Source organism: Herpailurus yagouaroundi, unplaced genomic scaffold, assembly GCF_014898765.1.
Source record: "Herpailurus yagouaroundi ecotype Mexico unplaced genomic scaffold, PumYag 139, whole genome shotgun sequence".
Lineage (NCBI taxonomy): Eukaryota > Metazoa > Chordata > Mammalia > Carnivora > Felidae > Herpailurus > Herpailurus yagouaroundi.
In genome coordinates this window covers 55,553,664-55,578,748 of record NW_024412394.1, presented here as the reverse complement: position 1 = coordinate 55,578,748, position 25,085 = coordinate 55,553,664, and the positions used below count along the sequence as shown (strand labels likewise).

At 36.4% G+C, this 25,085-nt stretch overlaps 1 long non-coding RNA gene across 2 annotated transcripts in view; it reads left to right on the top strand.

Annotated features, from left to right (window-relative positions):
• Nucleotides 1-25,085, top strand: part of LOC121029802 (uncharacterized) — a 46,780-nt gene that overhangs the window by 10,444 nt on the left and 11,251 nt on the right. Inside the window, exon 3 of one of the 2 annotated variants that reach the window (XR_005789905.1) lies at nt 15,373-15,456. The exons of the other annotated variant lie outside the window; for it this stretch is intronic. This is a non-coding gene — a long non-coding RNA (uncharacterized LOC121029802). Of the gene's footprint in view, nt 1-15,372; nt 15,457-25,085 lie in introns of those variants that run through there. 2 annotated transcript variants of the gene reach the window in all.

The window sequence follows — 25,085 nt, the reverse complement described above, 5'->3', positions numbered from 1 at the left end:
CCAGACTATTTGATGGGAAGTAAATGTCTGATAGAGCTGGAACTGTATTATACAGCTGAGGGAGTATTTCTTTAGATGGAAGGTTTTTTGTTTTTGTTTTTTCTAGAATGGGAAAGAATGGTCTGTGTTATGGAGTGAATTGTATTCCACCCCCCCACCAATTTATATGTGGAAGTCCTAATCCCAGAACCTCAGAATGTGACTGTATTTGGAGATAGAGTTTTAAAAGAGGTAACTACAGTACAGTGAATTCATTAGGGTGGGCCTTAATCCAATATGACTGGAGTCCTTATAAGGAAGAAAATTAGGACACAGAAATGTATGGAGGGAAGATCATATGAGAAGAGAGAGTAGACAGTCATCTACAAGCCAAGGAGAGAAGCCTTAGAAACCAAGCCTGCCCACACTTTGATCTCAGATTTCTAGCTTCTGGAATTGTGGGAAAGTAAATTTCTGTTGTTGAAGCCACCCATTCTGTGGTACTTTGTTATGGCAGCTCTAGAAAACTAACAGTATGAGTATATGATGAAGAGAAGAACTATTGAAGGAGAAGTAATTAAAGATAGGAGAGTAAGGGAGAAGGAGGCAGAAGGATTTTCTGGAGAAAATCCCCAGAGTGACAGAAAACTATGTGGTAAAATCCAGATAGATGGTATGTAGTGATTTGAAAAATAGCACCAAAGATATCCATGTCAATTTCCTGGAAACTATGAATATTACTTTATATGACAAAAGATGTGATAAAGTTAAGTCTCTCTCTCTCTCTTTTTCTTTTTTAATTGGCAGGGGAGGGACAGAAATACATCGTGGGGAGAGAGACATTCTCTTCATTGAGTATGGAGCCCGATGCTGGGCTCGATCCCATGACCCTGGGCTCCCATGACCCTAGGATCATTGAGCCAAAATCAAGAGTTAGATCCTTAACTGACTGAGTCACCCAGGCACCCTCTAAAGTTAAGTCTCTTGAGAGGAACAGTTTATCTTGAATTATCTGAGTGTGTCCTAACCATAATCATGTGTGTCCTTATAAGAGAGGCAGAGAGAGGGGCGCCTGGGTGGCGCAGTCGGTTAAGCGTCCGACTTCAGCCAGGTCACGATCTCGCGGTCCGTGAGTTCGAGCCCCGCGTCGGGCTCTGGGCTGATGGCTCAGAGCCTGGAGCCTGTTTCCGATTCTGTGGCTCCCTGTCTCTCTGCCCCTCCCCCGTTCATGCTCTGTCTCTCTCTGTCCCAAAAATAAAAAATAAAAACGTTGAAAAAAAATTTAAAAAAAAAAAAAAAAAGAGAGGCAGAGAGAATTTTGAGACACATACACAGAAAGGGAGAAGGTAATGGGATATAACCTCAAGCTGAAGAATGCCTTAGCCACCAGAAGCTGGATGAGGAAAGAATACATTTTTTATGTTTTAAGCCACCAAGTTTGTGGTAATTTCTTACAGCAGCCAGAGAAAACTAATAAAGATGGGCTAAGGAAAATGTCTTCCTTTTAGACATGAAGTATAAAAGTAGGGATGTTTATACATTAATTATCTTGGAGGTGGTGAAGTAATTAAGAGTATCCATTTTAAAAAATTTTTTAAGTTTATTTATTTATTTTGAGAGAGAGAGAGAGAATGCAAACAAGGAAGGAGCAGAGGGAGAGGGAGAGAGGGAGAATCCTGAGCAGGCTCTGCACCATCAGCCGAGAGCCCAACACGAAGCTTGAACTCACCAATTGAGGGATCATGACCTAAGCTGAAATCAAGAGTCAGATGTTTAATTGACTGAGCCATGCAGGCATCCTAAGACTGCCCATTTTGTAAGCAATAATGCCTCACAAGATTTTATGATGTTTTTATTTGGTAGAGACCCCAGACTTTAGACTGAACCCCAAATATAATAGAAAGCATTCAGATGTTAAAAAATCTTTTACCAACAAACAGTAAAGCTTATTTTGCTTCATGAAGTACTTATAGATTTAAAAAATCAGACAGTAAATACAGGTTCAGTAATGAAATACCCACCTCCTCAAGATATGCATGTTTCATAAGTAAGAAATTTCCAATTGCTTTTCTTGAGGTCAAAACAACATTCATAGCAAGATTGCTTCTTTGAAATTCTGTAATAGTACAGTGTTCTAGATTGTGATATACTGCAACATAGCAAAGTCTAATGGATTTTCCTCACGAAAATCTATAAAAATTGTTATGATTGAACACTGCTTCAGAACTTGGTAAATACATTGTTTATCTAAAATCTTCTATGTGTTATCATACTTATTCTGGCAGGTGGGGGGAAATTTGGGTGAATGTTTGTTGTTAGCAGAAGGATGAATTAGTTTTGCACCTATGAGTTGGCATCCCATAAAACCCATTCACAAAATAGTTGCTTACTGGAGTTTTTTATCATTATGGCTGAAAAAGAGAGGCACATCTGTGTTCCTTGCAATATGAGACATTCATCTTTCAAGCAAATATACGTGCCAGAAGAGATTAGGATATGAGCAAAAAGATTCAGTAAGTGGTTCTATTTGAGACCATGATTCCAACATTAGAGGCAAAATTGAGATTCAACCCTATAGCTGTATCGTGAAAAGCCACAATAACCATATGGAGGCTTCACACATTTTACTTCTGTTTGAGTAATTTGGTAGAGAAAACAACATGAAAAAGAAACATGTTTAGAAGTCCTTAAAGTATTACTAATTATTTATTTAGTTTGTTTCAGAAATTTGATATGTTATCTTAAACAAATATGAAATTCTCTAAGCATACAGCAAAAAGTCATGTTCTAAACCCAAGTGTTTTTTCTTCCTAAGGACATTTGTTCAACAACACACAAATGAAACAATGGAAAGGGACACTGTGTGTGTGTGCGCACATGCTGGGGAGAGGCTAGAAGGTGCAGAAAACCCAACCACTGGGGGCATCTTCTAGCATTTCTTGAACCCCAGAGATTTTTTTTTTTGAGTTGAAGTTTTCTTTCTTTTTTTAAATTTAAATTCAAGTTAGTTAACATAGAGTTCAGTCTTGGCTTCAGGAGTAGAACCTAGTAATTCATCTCTTACATATGACACTCAGTGCTCATCCCAAAAAGTGCCCTTCTTAATACCCATCATCCATTTAACCCATACCTTCCCTTCCCTCCAGCAACCATCCATTTACTCTCTGTATTTAAGCGTCTCTTATGGTTTGTCTCCCTCTCTGTTTTTATTTTATTTTTCCTTCCCTTCCCCTATGTTCATCTGTTGTGTTTCTCAAATTCCACAAATGAATGAACTCTAAAGATTCTTGGCCTCTAATCTCTGACTCTAACCCTTCACCTGTTTCAATTCTCTTTACGAACAACAGCAACCTGTTTTATAGGTTTCCTGGGTTTAGTGACAATGTCATTCATTTTTTTACCCACATATGTATATAGCATGGTGCCTTGAGGTAAAATACTAAATTGTCCTATGTTGATTATTACAATAGTCACTTATCTGTTTTGCTGATTTCAGTTTACATTTCTACAATATATTTATATTAAAAACATAATTATATTAAAAGTGTAGTTCAGGCCACACATACTTTTAAAAACACTTAATGGCTCTGATTTTGTCAAAGTAATGAAGTACATACAGACTCCTAAAAATCTCCTGAAATAACCCTACACAATCTGTCCGAACTTACTGTCCCAGCTGTATCCTGATATCCTCAGCACCCTTAATGAAGGCTGGGATCCACCAACATGCCACATTGTTGTCCTTCTCAAAACCCACAGGATTACTGCAGATCTCTGAATATTTGCACCCAATAGTTTGTCTTTTTGAAAGACCCTTTCCTCTCTTTATCCCTGGCAATGTAATTTTCTCCTTCCTCTCTGCTCTAATATCCTTGATCTGCCCTCTTCTTGAATAATATAAGTACCTTAGAAAGCTTTAATTTTTTTCCACATATAATTTTTAAACTTTATTCCATTATTTTATTCTTCACATTAGTCAAAGGTATAACATTTTATTTCTTCTGAGTTTCACCTTTCATATGTTCCTTCTTTCTTGTTTCAAATTCCTTCATTATGAAGTAGATCCGTTCGTAATACTTTCTGCAAATAGCTATTGGTAGTAAAACTGTTATAGTCTTTATTTGTTCATCAGAAAATCCCATTAGATCTTCAAAATGGCTGCAGAATCTGACCACTTTTACAACTTTGACCACTATCATTCTAGTCTTCTTCAAACAGGTGATGGGAACAGCTTGCTACCTGATCACACTGCTTCTGCTCGTCCTCTCAGTAAATATTGCTAATTACCTCCCAAAGATCCATTCTCTTCTCTTTTGTTAAAACTCGTATCCTATTATAGTAGAATGACATAGCAATGAGCTAAAAATGACAATTCCTCACCTCTCTTGCAAATGAAGTGGTTGAGGGGATGTCAGAATTGTCTCTGGGTAAAGCCTTGAGGAAAGCTCTCTTTTGAAGGAGCTGATAAATCTGGGAAGAACACTCATTTCCTGTTGCCTCTTCCTGCATTTTAATGCCTGTCATGTGAAAGTGGTAGCAAGAATTTCAGCAGCCACTGAGTCTAAAGTAAATCCAGGAGGATTACTGAGACTTTGGTACTGATATCTTTGAGGAATAGAGTCTATACTAGCAATCTCCTAATTGATACAATTTAAGACTAATGCCCACATAGCAGCTAGAGGAATATTTTGAAAATGTTGGTTTGTAAGAGAAAACATAAAGAAATGGTTTGCATTTTTGGAGTAGCCAAAATTTTTTTTTACATTACCCCTAAAAATACTAATTAAAAAGGAAAAACGTGACATGAAATATATTAAAAACTTTCACCAAAAGATCACAATAAATATTAAAGATGCAGAGTGGTAGAAAATATTTTTTGACATATATATCTGACACAGACTTTATATGCAAGAAATATAAAGGACTTCTACAAACAAGTAAGAAAAATACTACAATCTAACAGGAAAATGAGCAAAAGACCTGATAGGTGCCTCACAAAAGAAAGTATCTAAATTACCATTAAACATTTGAAATGTGCAACTTCATTAATTAGAAGGGAAATTAAATGAAAACTAAATGTAATGAAAACTAAGATAATGAAATAACAATATACATCCCCCAGAACAGCTAAAACTAAGAAGAATGACAGTGTCAAGTATTGAAACATAGCTGGTGGATGTGTAAGTAGATACAACAATTTAGAAGAACTGATTGGCTTATCTACTAATCCTTATCATACTTAATAGCTTATACACCAACAATTTCACTCCAAGGTAAAATCCAGGAGAAATTAATATATATTGTGGTAAGCTGAATAGTGCCCCCATAATGATGGCCACATCTTAATCCTCAGAACATGTGTTACCTTGTATGATAAAGGCAGGTGTGATTAAGTTAAGGCTATTGAGATGAAGAGACTATCCTTGATTACCTGAGTAGGCCTGATGTAATTGCAAGCGTCCTTATAAAAGGGTTGCAGGAGGACTTAGGGAGAGAGAGAGCAAAGAGTGGAGTGATGCTGTTATAAGTCAATGAATGCCAGCAGCCTCCGAAAGCTAAAGGGGCAAGGCATAGAATTCCCCTTGAGACTCCAGAAGGAACTAGACCTGCTGACATCTTTATTTTTTCCCATGCACTTCATTTCAGACTTCTGAAGTATGAGAGCAGGAACTTTATTTTCATTAATACTATGTTGCCATGTCTAGATAATGTAAGTGCCCAATAACAATTGTTGGAAAATATTTGTGAATGAATGAATGCAAATGTTTTTATTTCATTCTTTTTGATAGATAAATTATCATGGTATATAATTGTAGGTTGACCGTTATTTCCTTCAGCATGTTGAAGAGGCTTCTGGCTTCTCCTTATTTTTCAGTTCTTTCCTTTGTAACTTCAACTGGATGTTCTATCCTCTCTGTCTCTAAACTTCATTGTATCCATCTCTTTATTTCCTTATGCTGTTCTCTGGGTAGTTTGCTTAATTCTATATCAAGTTGATGAATCCTTTCTGTTTAACTCATCTATGTAAAGTGCATACATTGTAAGGCTAAATCTCAATGAATCATTACAAAATAAACATACCAAACATACCCTGTAACTACCACGTAGGTCAGTAAGTTTTGTCAGTACCCAGAAGCCTCCTGTCCTGATCAGGGTTACATTCTTTTAATATTTCCATTATAGAATTTTAGGATGAAAGTTAGTTTCTTTTGGCCCTTTAAAACATACAATTTATTGTGTTCTGGCTGCTATTGCTTTTATTGAGAAGTCAATGATGAGTTTTATTATGGATCCCATCAACCTAGTCTGTTTGCCTTTCTTGTAACCAATTTTATGATTTTGTTGTTTTTCTTTGTTTTTCATTGATTTTACTATGATGTGCTTATGTGTAGCTTTCTTTGTATTTATCACTTCTGGGTTTTCTAATGCTACCTGAATCTATGGCTTGATCTCTTTTGTAAGTTTTTAAAAATCCATAGCCATACTCTCTTCAACTATTTTTCTGTCCCATTTTTCTCTCTTCTTTTTCTGAGATTTTGGTTACACATCTGTTCAAACTTTTGCTGTATCCCCTTTGAATCTCCTTTGTAATTTTCTTTATTTTCCTTCCTTTTGTTTCTCTACTTAATTCTGTACATTTTCTTCTACATATTTTCCAGGTGACTTATTCTTTTTTTATCTGTGACTAATTTACTATAAGCCCATATGTTGAGTTATTAATATTCAGTCATTACATTTTTCTTTTCTTTTTTTTTTTAATTTTTTTTTTCAACGTTTATTTATTTTTGGGACAGAGAGAGACAGAGCATGAACGGGGGAGGAGCAGAGAGAGAGGGAGACACAGAATCGGAAACAGGCTCCAGGCTCTGAGCCATCAGCCCAGAGCCCGATGCGGGGCTCGAACTCACGGACCGCGAGATCGTGACCTGGCTGAAGTCGGACGCTTAACCGACTGCGCCACCCAGGCGCCCCCATTACATTTTTCATATCTAGAATTTTCATTTGATTCTTTTTTCATTATTATTTATTTTTATTTTTAAATCTATATCCAAGTTAGTTAGCATATAGTGCAATAAAGATTTCAGGAGTAGAATTGAGTGATTCATCCCTATGTATAACACCCAGTGCTTATTTCAACAAGTGTCTGTTCATCTGTTTTGTATCTTAAATTCCACATATGAGTGAAGTCATATGATATATTCTTTCTCTGACTTATTTTGCTTAGCATAATATCCTCTAGTATCATCCACATTGTTGCAAATGGCAAGATTTCATTCTTTTTGATTACCAAGTAATACTCCATTGTATGTATGTGTATATACACATACATACATATATACATACCACATCTTCTTTATCTATTTATTTGTCAATGGACATTTGGGTTATTTCCATACTTTGGCTATTGTTGATATCGCTACTATAAACATTGGGGTGAATGTATCCCTTTGTCACAGCATACCAGTATCCTTTGGATAGATACCTAGTAGTGCAATTGCTGAGTCCTAGGGTAATTCTAGTTTTCATTTTTTTGGGGACCCTCCATACTGTTTTCCAGAGTGGCTGTACCAGTTTGCATTCCCACCAGCAATGCAAAAGAGTTCCCCTTTCTCTGCATCCTTGCCAACATCTGTTGATGCCTGAGTTGTTAATGTTAGCCATTCTGACTGGTGTGAGGTGGTATCTCATGGTGGTTTTGATTTGTATTTCCCTGATGATGAGTGATGTTGAGCATTTTTTCATTTGTCTGTTAGCCATCTGGATGTCTTCTTTGCAAAAGCATCTATTCATGCTTTTGCCCATTTCTTCACTGGATTATTTACTTTTTGGGTGTTGGGTTTGATAAATTCTTTACAGATTTTGGAAACTAACCCTTTATCTGATATGTCACTTGAAAATATCTTCTCCCATTCAATTGGTTGTCTTTTAGTTTTGCTGATGGTTTCCTTCACTGTGCAGAAGCTTTTTATCTTGATGTCCCAATAGTTAATTTTTGCTTTTGTTTCCCTTGCCCCTGGAGACCTGTTGAGTAAGAAGTTGCTGTGGCTGAGGTCAAAGAGGTTTTTGTGTACTTTCGTCTCTAGGATTTTGATGGCTTCCTGTCTTAATTTTAGGTCCTTTATCCATTTTTTAACTTTAATTTTATTTTTTTGTTTTTTATTTTTGACAGAAAGAGACAGAAGTGTGAATGGGGGAGGGGACGAGAGAGAGGAGACAGAGAATCTGAAGCAGGCTCCAGGCTCTGAGCTGTCAGTACAGAACCTGACACAGGGCTTGAACTCATTGACTATAAGATCATGACCTAAGCCAAAGTCGGGCACTTAACCTACTGAGCCACCCAGGTACCCCCTATCCATTTTGAGTTTATTTTTGTGTATGGTGTAAGAAAGTGGTCCAGGTTCATTCTCCTGCATGTCGCTGTCCAGTTTCCCCAACACCATTTGCTGAAGATACTGTTTTTATTCCATTGGATATTCTTTTTTTTTTTTTAATTTTTTTAAATGTTTATTGATTTTTGAGACAGAGAGAGACAGAGCATGAATAGGGGAGGGTCAGAGAGAGAGAGGGAGACGCAGAATCTGAAATAGTCTCCAGGCTCTGAGCTGTCAGCACAGAGCCTGATGTGGGGCTTGAACCCACGAACCGTGAGATCATGACCTGAGCCAAAGTCGGACACTTAACCGACTGAGCCACCCAGGTGCCCCCCCATTGTATATTCTTTTTTGCTTTGTCAAAGATTAGTTGGCCATACGTTTGTGTGTCCATTTCTGTGTTCTCTATGGTGTTACATTGATCTGACTGTGTGTTCTTGTGCCAGTACCATACTGTCATGACAATTACAGCTTTGTAATACATCTTGAAGCCCAGGATTTTCATGGCTTCAGCTTTGCTTTTCTTTATTTATTTTTTAGATTTTTTAAATGTTTATTTATTTTTGAGACAGAGAGAGACAGAGCATGAGTGGGGGAAGGGCAGAGAAAGAGGGAGACACAGAATCTAAAGCAGGCTCCAGGCTGAGCTGTGAGATCATGACCTGAGCCAAAGTTGGACACTTAACCAACTGAGCCACCCAGGCGCCCCTGGTTTTCTTTTACAGAATTGCTTTTACTATTGGAGATATTTTCTGGTTCCATACAAGTTAGAGGATAGTTTTTTCTAGGTCTGTGAAGAATCCTGGTGTTATCTTGATAGGGATTGCATTAAATACGTAGATTGCTTTGGGTAGCGTTGACATTTTAACAATATTTGTTCTTCTAATCTATGAGCATGGAATCTTTTTCCATTTTTTGGTTTATTCTTCAATTTCTTTAATAAGCTTTCTATAGTTTTCAGTGTATAGATTTTTCACCTCTTTGGTTAGATTTATTCCTAGGTATTTTATGTTTTTTGATACAGTTATAAATGGGATAGATTCCTTGATTTCTCTTTCTGTTGCTTCATTATTGGTGTATAGGAATGCAACCGATTTCTGTGCATTGATTTTATATGCTGTGACTTTGCTGAATTCCTGGATCAGTTCTAGCAGTATTTTGGTGGGAAATTTTGGTTTTCCATATAGAGTATCATGTTGTCTATGAAAAGTGAAAGTTTGACTTCTTCCTTGCTGATTTGAATGCCTTTTATTACTTTGTGTTTTCTGAGTGCTAAGGCTAGGACTTCCAATACTATCAGTATTGGATTGAATATCAGTGAATATTCACTTGAATATTAGTGTCAAGAGTAGACATCCCTGCCATGTATCTGAACTTAGGGGGAAAACACTCAATTTTCCCTATTGATGATGATATTAGCAGTGGATTACTCATATATGGCTTTTATGATCTTGAGGTATGATCCTTCTATCCCTACTTTCTTGAGTGTTTTTATCAAGAAAGGATGCTGTATTTTGTTGGATGCTTCCTGCATCCATTGAGAAGATCATATAGTTCTTGTCCTTCCTTTAACTAATGTGACGTATCACATTGATTGATTTGCGGATATTGAACGAGCCCTGCATCCCAGGTGTAAATCCCAATTGGTCATGGTGAATAATTTTTTTAATGTGTTGTTGGATCTGGTTGGCTAATATCTTGTTGAGGATTTTTGCATCCATGTTTATAAGGGAAATTGGTCTGTAGTTTTCCTTTTTAGTGGGGTCTTTGGTTTTGGAATCAAGATAACGCTGGCCTCAAAGAATGAGTTTGGAAGTTTTCCTTCCATTTCTATGTTTTGAAATAGCTTCAAAAGAATAGGTGTTAACTATTCTTTAGATGTTTGATAGAATTCCTGTGGAAAGCTATCCTGCCCTGGACTCCTGTTTTTGGGGGAGATTTTTTATTATTAATTCAATTTCTTTACTTGTTATGGATCTGTTCAAATATTCTATTTCTTCCTGTTTCAGTTTTGATAGTGTATATGTTTCTAGGAATTTGTCCATTTCTTCCAGATTGCCCAATTTATTGGCATACAATTGCTCATAATATTCCCTTATTATTGTTTGTATTTCTGCTGTGTTGGTTGTGATCTCTCCTCTTTCATTCTTGATTTTATTTATTTGGGTCCTTTCCTTTTTCTTTTTGATCAAACTGGCTAGTGGTTTATTGATTTTGTTAATTCTTTCAAAGAAGCAGCTTTTGGTTTCATTGATCTGTTCTACTATTTTTTTTCCTTCAGTAGAATTGATTTCCACTCTAATCTTTATTATTTTCTGTCTTCTGCTGGTTTTGGGTTTTATTTGTTGTTCTTTTTCCAGTTCTTGAAGGTGTAAGGTTAGGTTGTATATCTGAGACCTTTCTTCCTTCTATAGGAAGGCCTGGATTGCTATATACTTCCCTCTTATGACCACCTTTACTGCATCCCAGAGGTTTTGGGTTGTGATCTTCTCATTTTCATTGGTGTCCATGTGCTTTTTAATTTCCTCTTTAACTTCTTAGTTAACCTATCCATTCTTTAGTAGGATGTTCTTTAGTCTCCAAGTATTTGTTGCCTTTCCAGATTTTTCTTGTGATTGATTTTGAGTTTTGTAGCATTGTGGTCTGAAAATATGCATGGTGTGATCTCGATCTTTTTGTTATGAATTTATTGCCATTATGTTGCCTGTAGAGCTGGAGTTTCTGGTGATGTTTCTCTGGTCCTTCCTAGTTTTTGTTGCTTTTGTTCTTTTTTGTTTTGTTTCATCTTTTCTCCCCTCAGAGAGTCCCCCTTAAAATTTCTTGCAGGGCTGATTTAGTGGTTATGAACTCCTTTAATTTTGTTTGTCTGGGAAACTTTTAATCTCTCCTTCTATTTTGAATGACAGCCTTGCTGGATAAAGAATTCTTGGCTGCATATTTTTCTGATTCAACACATTGAATATATCCTGCCACTCCTTTCTGGTGTGCCAAGTTTCTGTGGATGGGTCTGCTGTGAACCTGATCTTTCTTCCCTCATAGGTTAAGGACTTTTTTTCCCTTGCTGCTTTCATAATTCTTTCCTTGTCTATATTTTGTGAATTTGACTGTGATATGCCTTGTTGATGATCAGTTTTCGTTGAATCTGACTGGTGTTCTCTGTGCTTCCTGGATTTTGATGTTTGTGTCTCTCCCCAGGTTAGGAAAGTTTTCTGCTATGATTTGCTCACATAACCTTTTACCCCTTTTTCTCTCTCTTCATCTTCTGGGACCCTTATGATTCAGACGTTGTTCCTTTTGAATGAGTCACTGAGTTCTCTAATTCTTATGTCATGCTCTGTTGCCTTAGTTTCCCTCTTTTTTTTTCCTGCTTCATTATTCTCCCTAAGTTTGTTTTCTATATTGCTGACTCGCTGCTATGCTTCATCCATCCTTGTTGCTGTGGCATCCATTAGAGATTGCTTCTCAGTTACTGCATTTTTAATTTCATCCTGACTAGATTTTACTTCTTTTATGTCCACAGATTTTACTTCTTTTATGTCCATAGCTTTTTTCAAACCCACCTATGATTCTTGTTGTCATGACTCTAAATTCTGGTTCAGACATCTTGCTTATATCTGTGTTGATTAAGTCCCTGGCTGTCATTTCTTTCTGTTCTTTCTTTTTGGGTGAATTGGTGCCAAATTCTGTGTTTCAGCTTATGCAGATTGTTTTGTTAGTCCTCACATCAATTTTCTTGGTGTGCAAAATGCTTTGATGCTGATCTAGCTGCATTTCAGGGATGAAAGAAGTGGAGAATTTCCATGCTGCTCTGCCATCTTGACCCTGCCCTGTTAATCCTCTCTATAGTTCTAGTTTAATGTGATTTCATTTGATTCTTTTTTATAATTTCTACTTATCTGCCAATATTATCAATTTTATATTTTATTTCCTTAAAAATATTAAAATCCATTTCCAATAATTCTGTTATTTGGATTTGGGGTTTGTTGGTTTCTGTTACCTGTTTTTATCTTTGTTGTGATCATGTTGTCTTGTCTCCCTGTATTTTGTTTATTTTTTTAATGTAAACAGCACATTTAACCCGATGCGATACGGCTAATTTAGGGTATGATGATGTTATTTTCCATCAGAGAGGATTCATATTTTCTTCTGGTACATGGCTACAAATTCCAGATCATCTTTTTTTTTTTTTTCAGATCATCTTAATTCAATAACAGTTTGTGATGATTCTTATCTGGGAGCTAGCGTTTATTAAAAGCCTGTCTTTTAATGATGGACTCACATTCCTAGGGTGTATTTCTGTGTGGACCCAAACCCAAGTCCAGGGTGTTTGCCATGACCCGTATTTTGAGTATGCAGTGAACTCCAATTCTTGTCCCTTGATACCATGAATCTGTTCAAAATCCTACTAAGTTCCTGATTTTCTCAGATGCTTCTTCTGGTATAAGCATGTACGTTAAGGAAAAGTGACCCCAGATACAAAGCTCTTCTGTCTTCTTAATTTTATCCCCCAGATCTTGGTCTTCTAATTTATCCTTGCCTCTTTAAATATCAAATGGAATCAAGTAGATTAAAAAAATATTTTGCCAGCTTTAATAGTTATTATTAGCATGAGGGTTGATCTGTTTTAATTTGCTATAATTACCAGAAATGAAAGTCAGGAGGAATTACTAGCCTTTTCAGTTATATAAGTTCTATTTTATTCTTTCTAAAGTTTGCCTGTCCTTTTCTATAGAGACTTCTTTTGGTATGCCTTAGATTCCTTTTATATATCTTTTATTTTTATTCTAAATACAGTTATCTTATAGTGTGTACTCAGTAACTACATTATTGGAGGATATAATTTGTTCTTTATTGTGGGTTTTTAAAAAAGAGAGCTCTGGGTTTGCCTGCTAGATTTATCTCTTAATGGCTGTATGACCTTAGGCAGTTTGCCTAAATTTTTAAGGCTAATTTTCTTTCATCTTTTTGAAATGGAAATTGTGTTAAATATAATTCTCATAGTTGGTTCTGCAAGGTCGATTTTTGTTTTTGTCTGTTTGGTTAATATAAAGGGAATGAAATTGGGACTAAATTAAAGTTATAAGTTATAAATAAGTTCTAAATGTTTTATTTTGTAGGTATAGAAAACTTGTTACTTTGGATCTTCCTGTAATCACAGTGATTCAGTCTGACATTACCTTGATGGATAGGACTTTAATCTTACTGCTAGAGAAACTTGGGAATTTTTGCTTCTAGAGCTATGGAGAGCTCTACTACAAAATGTGCTAGATGTAATTTAAAACCTTTTAAGGTTTATAATGGAATTCCTCATTGTCCAAAAATAAAGAAAAAGCAGGAATCTAGTGGGGTAAGCCAACACTGGATTTGTGGCCTCATAAAGGTATTTTCTGATAAAAGAGGCTTGTGTTTTCGTGATGCAGTGATTCCAGTAGTCAGTTCCTTCAAATGGATATGTTCTTGGTAAAAAAGATAATCTAGAAAAAAAAATCTTCCCATCAGCAAAGATATGTGACAAGGTCATTTCTTCATTCTTGGTTCCGGCAAGGGAGGGCAAAAGAGAACGAATTTCTTAAGAATTCCTGAATACAACACTGACCTCTTGTGGAATTGTTATTCAGATTTATGTAATCCCAATCCTAGAAATTAGAATAATGTGGTCATGGGTATCTGGCAGAAGCAAATAAAACTATTCTCCAGAAAAGTCTGCATTTAATTCTGATCCCATCATTATTTCCATAGATTTAGACTAACTAAATTTACAATTCAGAATTAGAAAACATTAAGAAACAAGCCATTGTGAGTGAGAATCCATATGAACAACAATAGAATCTGAAATTGGGTAGAGCATCAGTGGGAGTTTTTGTTTTGTTTCATTTCATTTTTTTGTTAAGATGGGCTAGACTTAATTATGTTTATAGGTCAATATCAAAAACAGATTTAGATGGAAGAGTCAGGGGAAATAAACCAGAAGAATAGAGAAAAGTTGGAGGAAGAGGGCCCATTCATCCCCTGAGGAAAGGAAGCTGAGGTTGAAATATGAATTAAGCAGGGAGAAGACCTTGACTGATTTGTGTTTCAATTTTATCAATGTAATAGGAAAGCTGAAGGAGGTGAGATTGAGTATGGGAATTGGAAACTTGAGGACATGGGTAAAAGTTTATATTTTGCAAAGAGGAGAGGAAGATGAACAAGAGAAGGACTAATAATGATCAGTGTTGAGTGCCTGGATGTGCACATGAGAATTTGAGCTATTTTCATCTTATGAAGTGTGGCATTTTCTGTCAGGTATGGGAAGATGGAAAAGCTGTAAAAAACAGTTAAAACCAAAGGCATATTAAGAGCAAGGGCAAATTACTAATTCTTGCATCAAGAAAAATATGAAATTCTATTTAATATTTTTATTTTAAGAAGAAAGGGATTATGTTTAGGAGCTTTGAGAGATTTTGTTGCAGTTGAAGTGATTACAAATTTTAAAGTTTTTATGCTAGAAAGAGTAAACATTAGCTACCCAGAAAATTTATTTACACGAACAAATACTGGACAAATAAGTCTTACTGAATTTCTTTAGTTTTTACCTGATTATTTTGGTTGCCAAACATTCTAAATAGTGTTTTCTCTTTCTCTAAATGTGTATTGCAAAGCATGGAACAAAAAAGTCAACCTTAAAACTTTTAAACTATATTCAGAAACCGGTTAGACACTATGCATGTTAAATTTGAAACCTTGACAGCCAAAGAACAAGTGCATGTATGAATTTTAAGTGATTTCCTACATCATTATTTCAATGCTACTGGAATCATTCACTGTGTTAGGTGTTCTAATCATTTATTGATTTTCTGGTAACTAGCATGGCAGCAGCAACAAAACCTCATACACTTCTGTCTAGAATTACTGCTGTACCATAGCACCTGCTGTGAGGAAAATTAAGTATAGATGAGAGATCCTTGTTGATTTAACTCCCAGCAGGTTCCACATGAAAACAAAACAAAACAAAACAAAAAAACCCAAAACTTTGTTCCAGGACATCCTGAAATAAGAGAAGAATAAGGAGAAATGAGGGGATCTGAAACAATAAAAGGTAAAACGAATTGAAAAAGTAAACAAGGTAAGACATAATTTTTAAGAATTGTGAAATTCAGGGGCTCCTGGGTGGCTCAATCAGTTAAGCATCTGACTCTTGGTTTCGGCTCAGGTCATGATCTCACAGTTCATGAATTGCATTCCTGCTCTGTGCTGTCAGTGCTGTGCCTGCTTGGGATTCTCCCTCTGTCTCCCTCTCTGTCTGGCCCTCCCCTGCTTGTACTCTCTCTCTCAAAATAAATAATAAATAAAATTAAAAAAATAGAAATGAAATTCAGAGGCCAAGAAGAAAGGGCATCCCCAGTAATGGTTTGGTGAGAGGGCTAGGCTTGGGAACTGCCCATTGTCAAAGGAAGTTGGAGTTGGTCTGATTCCAGTGCTCTTGGCATCTCACACAGCTCTTTGGCAAGAGAGTCTCCTCTGGAGGCTGCTAACCACTTAGTATCCCTCAGAGGGAGTTTATGAAGAACATTAGGTAAGATAGAGCCTTGTTTAACTTAGTTTCTATATTCAGTTTTGCTACTAAGAATTTCATAAATTGCCAATATTTTCTTTTTGTTATTTTAACATCGTGATGTTTGTTTAGAAAGACAGTGAGAATTAGAATGAGATATATTTTAGGCCTGACTAAAATATGATCAGGGCCTAGAAACATCTCTCCAGACATCTCATTATTTTGACTTAGCCTAGGAAGCTCAAGAAAACTGTTTCCAAACCACCCAGTTGTTATATGCTACTCCCTTGATAGCACGCTGCTTCGGTCCATCTAACTCCCTGCTTCTGTTTCTGCCTTGAGAAAAGAAGGCATCTAATGTGGAGTAACCGAAAATCAAAAGAAACATGCTCACAGAAAATATGGCTAAAAGAAGTAAGTTTTTTATTTATGGATGTGACAAAAGTAATAGCATCTGTAAAATAATACAAAAAATTTATTATTTGTATTAATACAAATTTATTAAATATAAAAATTATTTTTTGTAATAATACAGTAAAATAGTGGTATAAAATAAAACTAGAGAGTCCAAGAGAAATCATATCAGTGTTTAAACTTCAAATCATAAGGCCCTAATGCTTTATTTTCTAGGAAATCCCCTCAGATCTTCATCCAGAGGCTACCTGATTATCTACTTTTTCCATTTGCAAATGGTACATGGAATAGGTTGGTCTAGATAATCCTGAGAAATCCACTAACCTGCAAACTCCATGAGGGCAGAGACCATATTTACCTACTCAATTTTGGATTTCTAGTGCCTAGCATATGCCTACCACATAGTAGCAGCACGATAAATATTTGTTGAATTAATGAATAAATGAAAATTAGTTAGGGTGATCAAGAAATCTAGATCTTTTGGGGCGCCTGGGTGGCGCAGTCGGTTAAGCGTCTGACTTCAGCCAGGTCAAGATCTCGCGGTCTGTGAGTTCGAGCCCCGCGTCGGGCTCTGGGCTGACAGCTCAGAGCCTGGAGCCTGTTTCGGATTCTGTGTCTCCCTCTCTCTCTGCCCCTCCCCCGTTCATGCTCTGTCTCTCTCTGTCCCAAAAATAAATAAATGTTGAAAAAAAAATTAAAAAAAAAATAAAACAGACTTTATCAAATTTAACTCTAAGTTTTGATGCATACAACCTAAATATTGTCTCAGCTAAGAAACTTTTGATCAAAGTAACAAGCTACTTCTTGCCTTAATTTAGCATAAGGAAGCTGGTGTTTCTGAACTCCAGACTAATCCCATGATAGCAATAGTCCTTGAGTAGTGTAGATTCCTTTTGCTTCTATTTCTGAAAAAAGATAATGAATAGAAAGACAGCTGTAAACAATAGAAATCTATTCTCTTACAATGTGGTTTAAAATGAATTCGAAAACTTGTCAGAATATTATTATTTGTATGTGTTATAATCAAGGATGTGTGCCAGGGAATAATCCTTTCACCTAGAATGAGAGAGGTAACCATAAAATATGTTGATTAAGAGCACAGACCCTGGAGCCGGACTAAGGTGCTTAAACCCTGGCTATACCACTTAGCAGCTATGTGAATTTAAAATGGTGGTAGTAATATTACCTATGTAAGAGGGTTTTTGGGAAAATCAAGAGTTAATATGAAGTTCCTAGAAAGTGTCTGGAATATCATTAGTGCTAGATAAGTGTTTAGTCTCCTATCCTTTCTGATAAAGTAACATGGAGAACTTTAATCATCCTTTGGAGAAACCTATGTTAAAGGGAAGAATGACATGTAACCAGGTTAACATTAATTACATCAACAGGTTGGCTGTATTCTCTGTGCGTTTGGGCAGTCATTTTACTGCTGGTTCTGTCCTAAGCTGACTTTGTTTTGGTGGACCTGGAAAAGATTTAGGGAATTCTTTGGAGATCAAATTCCTCAGCGTGGCTCTCTCTCTTGGCTTAGACTAATGTACTATATTTGAGCAGTAACCCCCTTAAATAGAGCAGTCAGTCCCCCAGGAGCTTAGATGTCCATCTCCAACTTCTTTGCTGAGGCCTGTTTTTCCTTGTAGGTGACAATTTTGGACAGGACCAAAGACAACTCTCAAGCTTCTTCTCTCTAATAGGTGGACACATCTTCCCACATGCACCTTTTATGCACACTAACCCCAAAGTGGTAAGTAGCACCTCTTCTTCTCTCCAAAGCATCCTGCCAGTGTGCTCTTGCCCTCCATAGTTCCTGGGCAGGAGTCAGTAACCAGTCCACATGGTCCTCCTAATGCTGGAGTACATATCAAGTTCTCTGACTGCTCTTCCTGAAGATCCTCTGTAGCCCTCTTTGCTCACAGCATCCCAGTGGCTCTCCCCACAAGAACCCTAAATCTTTTCTCCGATCTCACTGTTTAACCCTTAATACTCTCAGTGTAGGCTTTAGAATTGTCTAATTTTTGACAACATCACTTTGAAATGTTTAAGTTCTACTGGATGCAGTCCTTCATCTCATTTTAATAGCTAGTGTTCATCCTATCTTGGTATTTCAGTTAAAATTTCCCATTTTTTCCCTTTTTAGAAGCAAAACCTGGTTCTGTGAGGACATTAATGGTAGAGATTTTTTTAAAAGTTTTTTTTTAATCTAAATTTTGTTTCCTGGAAGTTTCTTCTTACCAGGTGTGTTGTTCTCTGTCCTTCATCCTGGGAACTTTCCTCAATAGACTGGTGGTCCCTGACTGCTCACATTTCAGAGTGAGATACAAAGAGGTGACAGAAAGCCCTCTCCACATGTGTGTAGATTGAAGTATCAACTGGTGGGTTTCTCTGTAGCATAATCCAGCTGGACAGTTTCATTGAAGAGTACAAGTCATAAAGGATCTGTTAGGTCTTTCCTTTAGGGATGGTCACCCCAAGGAGGAAATCCTCCAATCTCCTGCTTTTGAGTTGTGGATTATTGAACCTGGATTTCCAGTTTTCTCCAAGCCAAGAAGTGAAGGGTATTAGGGTTTCACCCTTTATAATGTAGTACTTGACTAACACGATCTGTGGAATCAGCTCTATCATCTTTGTGGAAATGACATTTAGGTGAGAACCTGAAGGTTAAGTCAGGTGATTTATACAGGGAGTAGAAAAATTACTGGTTTAGTAGTGGTTGTAGCATATCTGAAATCCCTGAGCAGGTGTTTAAAGATTTGAGGTGTTACCAAAACCCAATGGGCAAATAGAGCAGGTAAGATGGAGTAGAATGATAGACAGAGGGGCAGATTGTATAAATTGTTAAAGGACATAGTTAGAATTCTGGATTGATTCTAGGTGTAATGAGAAGCCATACAAAGATGTTAAAGAGAGTGGCATGATTGATTTTAGGTTTCTTTTTTTTTTTTTTTCAATGTTTATTTATTTTTGGGACAGAGAGAGACAGAGCATGAACGGGGGAGGGGCAGAGAGAGAGGGAGACACAGAATCGGAAACAGGCTCCAGGCTCTGAGCCATCAGCCCAGAGCCTGACGCGGGGCTCGAACTCACGGACCGCGAGATCGTGACCTGGCTGAAGTCGGACGCTCAACCGACTGCGCCACCCAGGCGCCCCTGATTTTAGGTTTCTAATAAAATAACTCTGGCTGCTGCCAGGAGAATATATTTGAACAGTACAAAATTGTGAGTCAAAGAAGAGTTAAAGGCCCTTGGGAACTAGAGGCTCTTGCTGTAATTCAGACTGATGACTTGAAAATGAATGCCAAGAGGGAATTCTAATCCCAGGAGTTGCAGAGGACTGGACTGATCCTTCCACAGATAATAATTATAATACACATACATGTGTCTATGCATACGTGTGTTTGTGTATATAGAATTTAAAAGCATTGAAAAATGACCAGAAGCAGGCAGAACTTAGGACTTAACCCTAAAAGGAGACATCCATACACACTGGGCAAAATTCACATTTATATAATTTATTTTTAACACAAGCTACACTGAAACAGAAAGCCAGAATTCTACTGGTTTGAGAAATGTGAGGTTGGAGTTCCAGGATGTCAGAGTGACTGAAAATGTAGAAGAACCTCCTGCAAAGAAGGAATTTATAGAGAGGGAGACCAAAAATATGAAGATGAACTCTCTTCAAATCCTTGGCTAACTTCTGAACTATGTATGCATGGGGGAGAGGCCATGAAGTCCATTAAAAGTAATAGCTGAAAGGATGGAAAACTGAATAGAAATTTTAGATGCTTTTCAAAGCAGAGAAGTCAGAGTTTGGAATTTAGTCCTTTCAAATTAGGGAACTTGTTAAACTCCATGCGTTTTCCACCCACCCACCCACCCTCACAAAGCATAACACTAAGCCTCCACAAATTTTAGGTGATCATCCAGGAATTTAACTCCTTTCCAGAACAAAACCCAACATTTTTCTAGAGACGCTAATAGATTCCAGCATTTCTACAATGAAACACAATATCTGATACACAATACAAATTTCCAGACATGCTGAGAAACAACAAAAAAAGTTACCCATAATCAAGACAAAAAAAGCAAATGAATCAGATATGAAAATTAGCATACAAAGACTTTAAACTTGATTTTATAAATATGTTAAATGACCTGAGGGAAACAATAGTTCTAAAGAGTGAACAGATCAGAAATCTCGGTAAATGTTAGTTCACAACCTAGGGAGTTCCCAGGGTAAAATTCAAAACTGGCCCTCATACACATAAGGCAAGGAGAGACCAAATAAAAAGGCAGACCACTGCCGGTTGGTAGATGGCAGTTTTAATAAGCAAAGGAACTTGGATATGAGGCTTGTCTTGGGTGTCCGCAGGATGAGTAGATCTGCATATACACCCACCAGAATCTAAAGCTTACATAGAAGGCTTAATGGAGTTCAATTGTATCAGCTTTTTACATGAGGGTAAAAAAAAATTCAGATAAATGAAAGCTGAGAGAACTAGTTTTCATTAGGTCTGTACTTCTTAAAAAAAGTTTATTTATTATATATTCATTCATTCATTCATTCATTTACGTATTTATTTAGAGAGTGTGAGCAGAGAGAGAAAGAGAGTCCCAGATAGTTTCAACAATGCATTTATCTTCATGCCTGTGTCCTTGAAAGAACTCCTAGAATAGGAACAGTGGGTAGAATGTACATTTCAAGTAAGGGAAGGGAATAACCAGCCTCTGATTGTCTGGGTCCAGCTCACAAGTCAATCATAGGTTATGTCCTTTTGATGACTTCCTGTAATAGTAAAGAATGAAAATCTATAAAAAAAGCTAGAAATTTTAGAATTGAAAAGTACAGTTTCTGAAATGATCAAAATCATGGGATGGGCTTAACAGCAAATTAGAGGAAGCAGAAGAGAGACAGTAACTAGAGGACAGGTCAATAAAAATTATCCAATCTGGAGAAGAGAAGGAAAACCAAGACTGGAGAAAGAATTAACACAGCTCCAGTGGCCTATTGGATGATATCAAGTGATCTAACATATGACTAATTTGAATTTCAGAAAAAAAAGGAAACAGAATGCAGAAGAAAAATATTTCAAGAAACAACAGCTCAAATTAAGTGAAAAAACATCATCTGACATGTCCAGAAAGCTCAGCATATTCTAAAAAGGATAACTACAAAGAGGAACCACACTTTAGGCACATCATAGTCAAAGTGTTGGAGAGAAAACGTGGATTTTAATCACATATCATACATAGGAACTCTGAGATATGAATGTTAGCTGCCTTTTCCTTAGAAATATTGGAAGATAATAGAATGGCATCTTCAAGATACTGAAAGAAAAATAAAATAATTGTTGAGCTAGGGTTCTATATCCAGTGAAAATGCCCTTAAAACATGAGGGTAAAAAAAGTTCAGATAAAGGAAAGCTGAGAGAATTAGTTTTCATTAGGCCTATACTTTTTAAAAAAGTTTATTTATTTATTTATTATTAATTAATTAATTCATTCATTCATTCACTTATTTATTTTGAGAGACAGCATGTGAACACAGAGAGAAAGAGAGAGTCCCAAGCCTGACACAGGACTCAAACTGTGAGCTGAAATCAAGAGTTGGATGCTTAGCCAATTGAGCCACCCAGGCACCGCAGGCCTGTACTTTCAAGAAATATAAAAGGTTGTTCTTCATGCCAGAAAGAAATAATACCTGATGAAAATCAGATGTACTGTAAAGAAGGGCACAACAAATGGCAAATATGTAGTAAAAATAAAATATTGCTTTTTTTTCTACCCCTATTTTCTGCATAAGATTACTGATGGAGGTTAAGGCATTTATAACACAAGTAAGATATATAAAAACAATAACAAAGGGATAGGAAGTAGTTAAATAGAATTTTACTGTCACAAGATTGTTAATTTTACATGAATTAATATATACCATTAAGTCTAAGTAATCTCTAGGACAACCACCCAAAATTATACAAACAGGTATAGCTAAAAAGTTGATAGACAAATTAAAACAAAATCCTGAAAATTATTTGGTTCACCCCTCCTTTCCCCCAAGAAAATCAGGAAAGGAGGAGCTGAGAATCAAAAAACAAGACAAATAGAAACCAAGCAGCAAAGCAGTATACTTAAAACAACCACATCCATAACAGCATTAAATTTAAATGGTCCAGCAGACCAATCCAAAGGCGGAGTTGATGACAGGAGAGATGGAATTGAAGGATGAAACAGTGATATGCTGGTAGTAGATTCTAGCTAATGTTGTTCAGTAGAAGGTGTGTATTGTGAAAACTATCTGATATAAAGTGATATTGCTTTATTTTATATGTTAAAACTTTTACAGATTTATCAAGCCTGACTTTAGAGCCACAAACAGAATTCACTATAGTTAATGGTTTACCTCCTTCCTTCCCTGCATCCGCTGGAGACAAAAGTACCCACCCAGGTACTAAATTATCTCTTTCTTTTGGATGTTTACAGTCTGGAAGGCATTGAAATACCTAAAGAATAATAAAACAGGAGAACTGGGACTGATACACCCGTGGTTATTTTTTTCCAGAGTTATTACTTTCCTTTATATGATCCAGCACAATGTAGTATGTATCTATTTTTAATGATACCCAGGGGATAAGATTCCTCTTGGCAACTTAGAGCAATGCTTAGCAGGTTTCTCTGGAAAGGAATGTTTTATATGTACCATGAATCCCTTGTGTTTCTCTTTGAGTTTATTTGAATAAATTAAGAATTTGTTGAACACCTGCTATGTGCAGTACATTGAGGAATGACAATTAAAGGCAAAATCAATATTAAAAAAGTGTCTTGATTCTTACTAAATTTAAATATATGTGTGGAGAGAGATACATAAATATTCAAGTAGTTAATTAAAAATCTAAACATTAATGCCAAACATTAATTGAATGGCAAAGACAATAAATGCAATACAAGTCCCTAGGAAGTATAGACAACTGTGAGATGGGCTGGTTAGGAACAGCTTCAGGGAGAACCTGAGACTTTCTCTGGCTCTGAAATCAAATGTAGGGTTCAGACTGATAGGGAAAAGGATGAGAGCTCATTTTAAGAGAAGAAAATTGAAGAAAGATGCTGTGCGCTAGTGGATCTACATGTTGTGCTTGAAAACAAAGAGCCAGCAAGCCCAGCTACAGCAGGGGGTTTGAGTGGCCATGCATCACGGTCTAAGATGGCAAAGGCAGGCTGGGCAGAACTCATGGGAGGCAGTGGATGCAGGTTAAGTTATTTTGACCATCACCAGGAAGTCACTGGCTGTGGTTGAGAAGAAATGTAACATGGTGGAAGCAGTATGAAATTTAACCTTGTAAAGAGTTGCCTGGATTAGTGGCAAGAAGATTCCTCTTATTTGACTTTAGTATAGTCTGAGAAAGATTTGAGTAAAGCAGAGTTAGATGTGAGAAAAGAATAAGCACGTTTACTATAGTGCACCTTTATAGAGCAGATACGAAAATGCTAATATTGTTAGTTGTGGAATCGTTTCAATGAGAACATTACATATTGTTGAGTATGTGTGAATTTTTGCCAAAGAAAATTTGTGTGACCTTAGTTATGATCTTTTAGTGATCATATAGTTACATCTTCTAATAGCCTAGAACTCAATTTAGATGAACTGCCCTGGGTCCCCAGGAGAAGGGCTCAGAATTTAAAAGTCTGTCACTGGTGTGACTTTATTAGCTCTCCTTTGTTCACGGGGCATAAGCTTTCTACAGAGATGTAAATTTTTTTTTTTACTAATAAGAATGAATTAATAATTCCTCCATAGAGGCTTTCATTCTGCATTTCATTTTGGTTTCAGGCTTATTCAACCTTCTTTGTGATAAAGTGGAGGCACATTTTTATCTTTACTTGTTTGCTATGAAATAACTCAGGTACCAAAATATCTACAGCACCTGTATAGAATATGGAAACTTTGGAGTGCTAATTGGCAATATGGTACATCACCAGATAAGCACTTCAGATGGAACTCTTAAAAAGAAATAGCAAAAGCTCTTTTCCTCTACTTTTCTTGATAAAAGCTTTATTTATTACAAAAAGCTGGGGCTTGGGTTGTAGGCTGAATTGGGAAGGAATTGGAGAAGATAGTTTAAAGTGAAAAAAACACTTTAGAGAAAAATTTATTCTTTTGAGCTTTTCTTGTGATATTGTATCATCTGCACCCGTGAGTCTAGTAGGCATCATAGTTGGTGAATTTTCCTAGGAATTATCCTCTGCCTGCTTATGTCACCTTTGTGTATCAAGAAAGCTATAGATATCAAAGGAGGCCCTGGCAGCAGTATGGAATAGGACTCTGCAATTTGATGACATAATGATACTACCTGTTAGATCATTTCAGGGAAAAATTTGATAATAATTAGGCTGGATATGATTTATATAGTGCTATTATGGGTAAAAACATTAGAAACCATTTAATTCTGATTTCATTTTTGGCTTTTATATATTGTTTTAGATTATATGTGTTATTAAATTTGGTAAATGCAGAGATCACTTAATGTTATCCAGAATTCTACAAACTTGATGCAATTTGGCTTCATTATAGATGGTCAGAATTACTGAATTAAATGAATGAATCATTGTGTGCTTCAAAATAATTTTATATGTAGAACAAAGCTTAGTAATTTTTAAGACATAGCTTTTGAATTCTTCTGGTCTTAACATAAAACCTAGCTTTAGATGAACCATTGAAAAAAATCAGGGAAAATTTTCTTGCAAAAAGTATCCTGCTTGTTAGAATCTGGACAAATCCTTGGCCAGGCCATTTC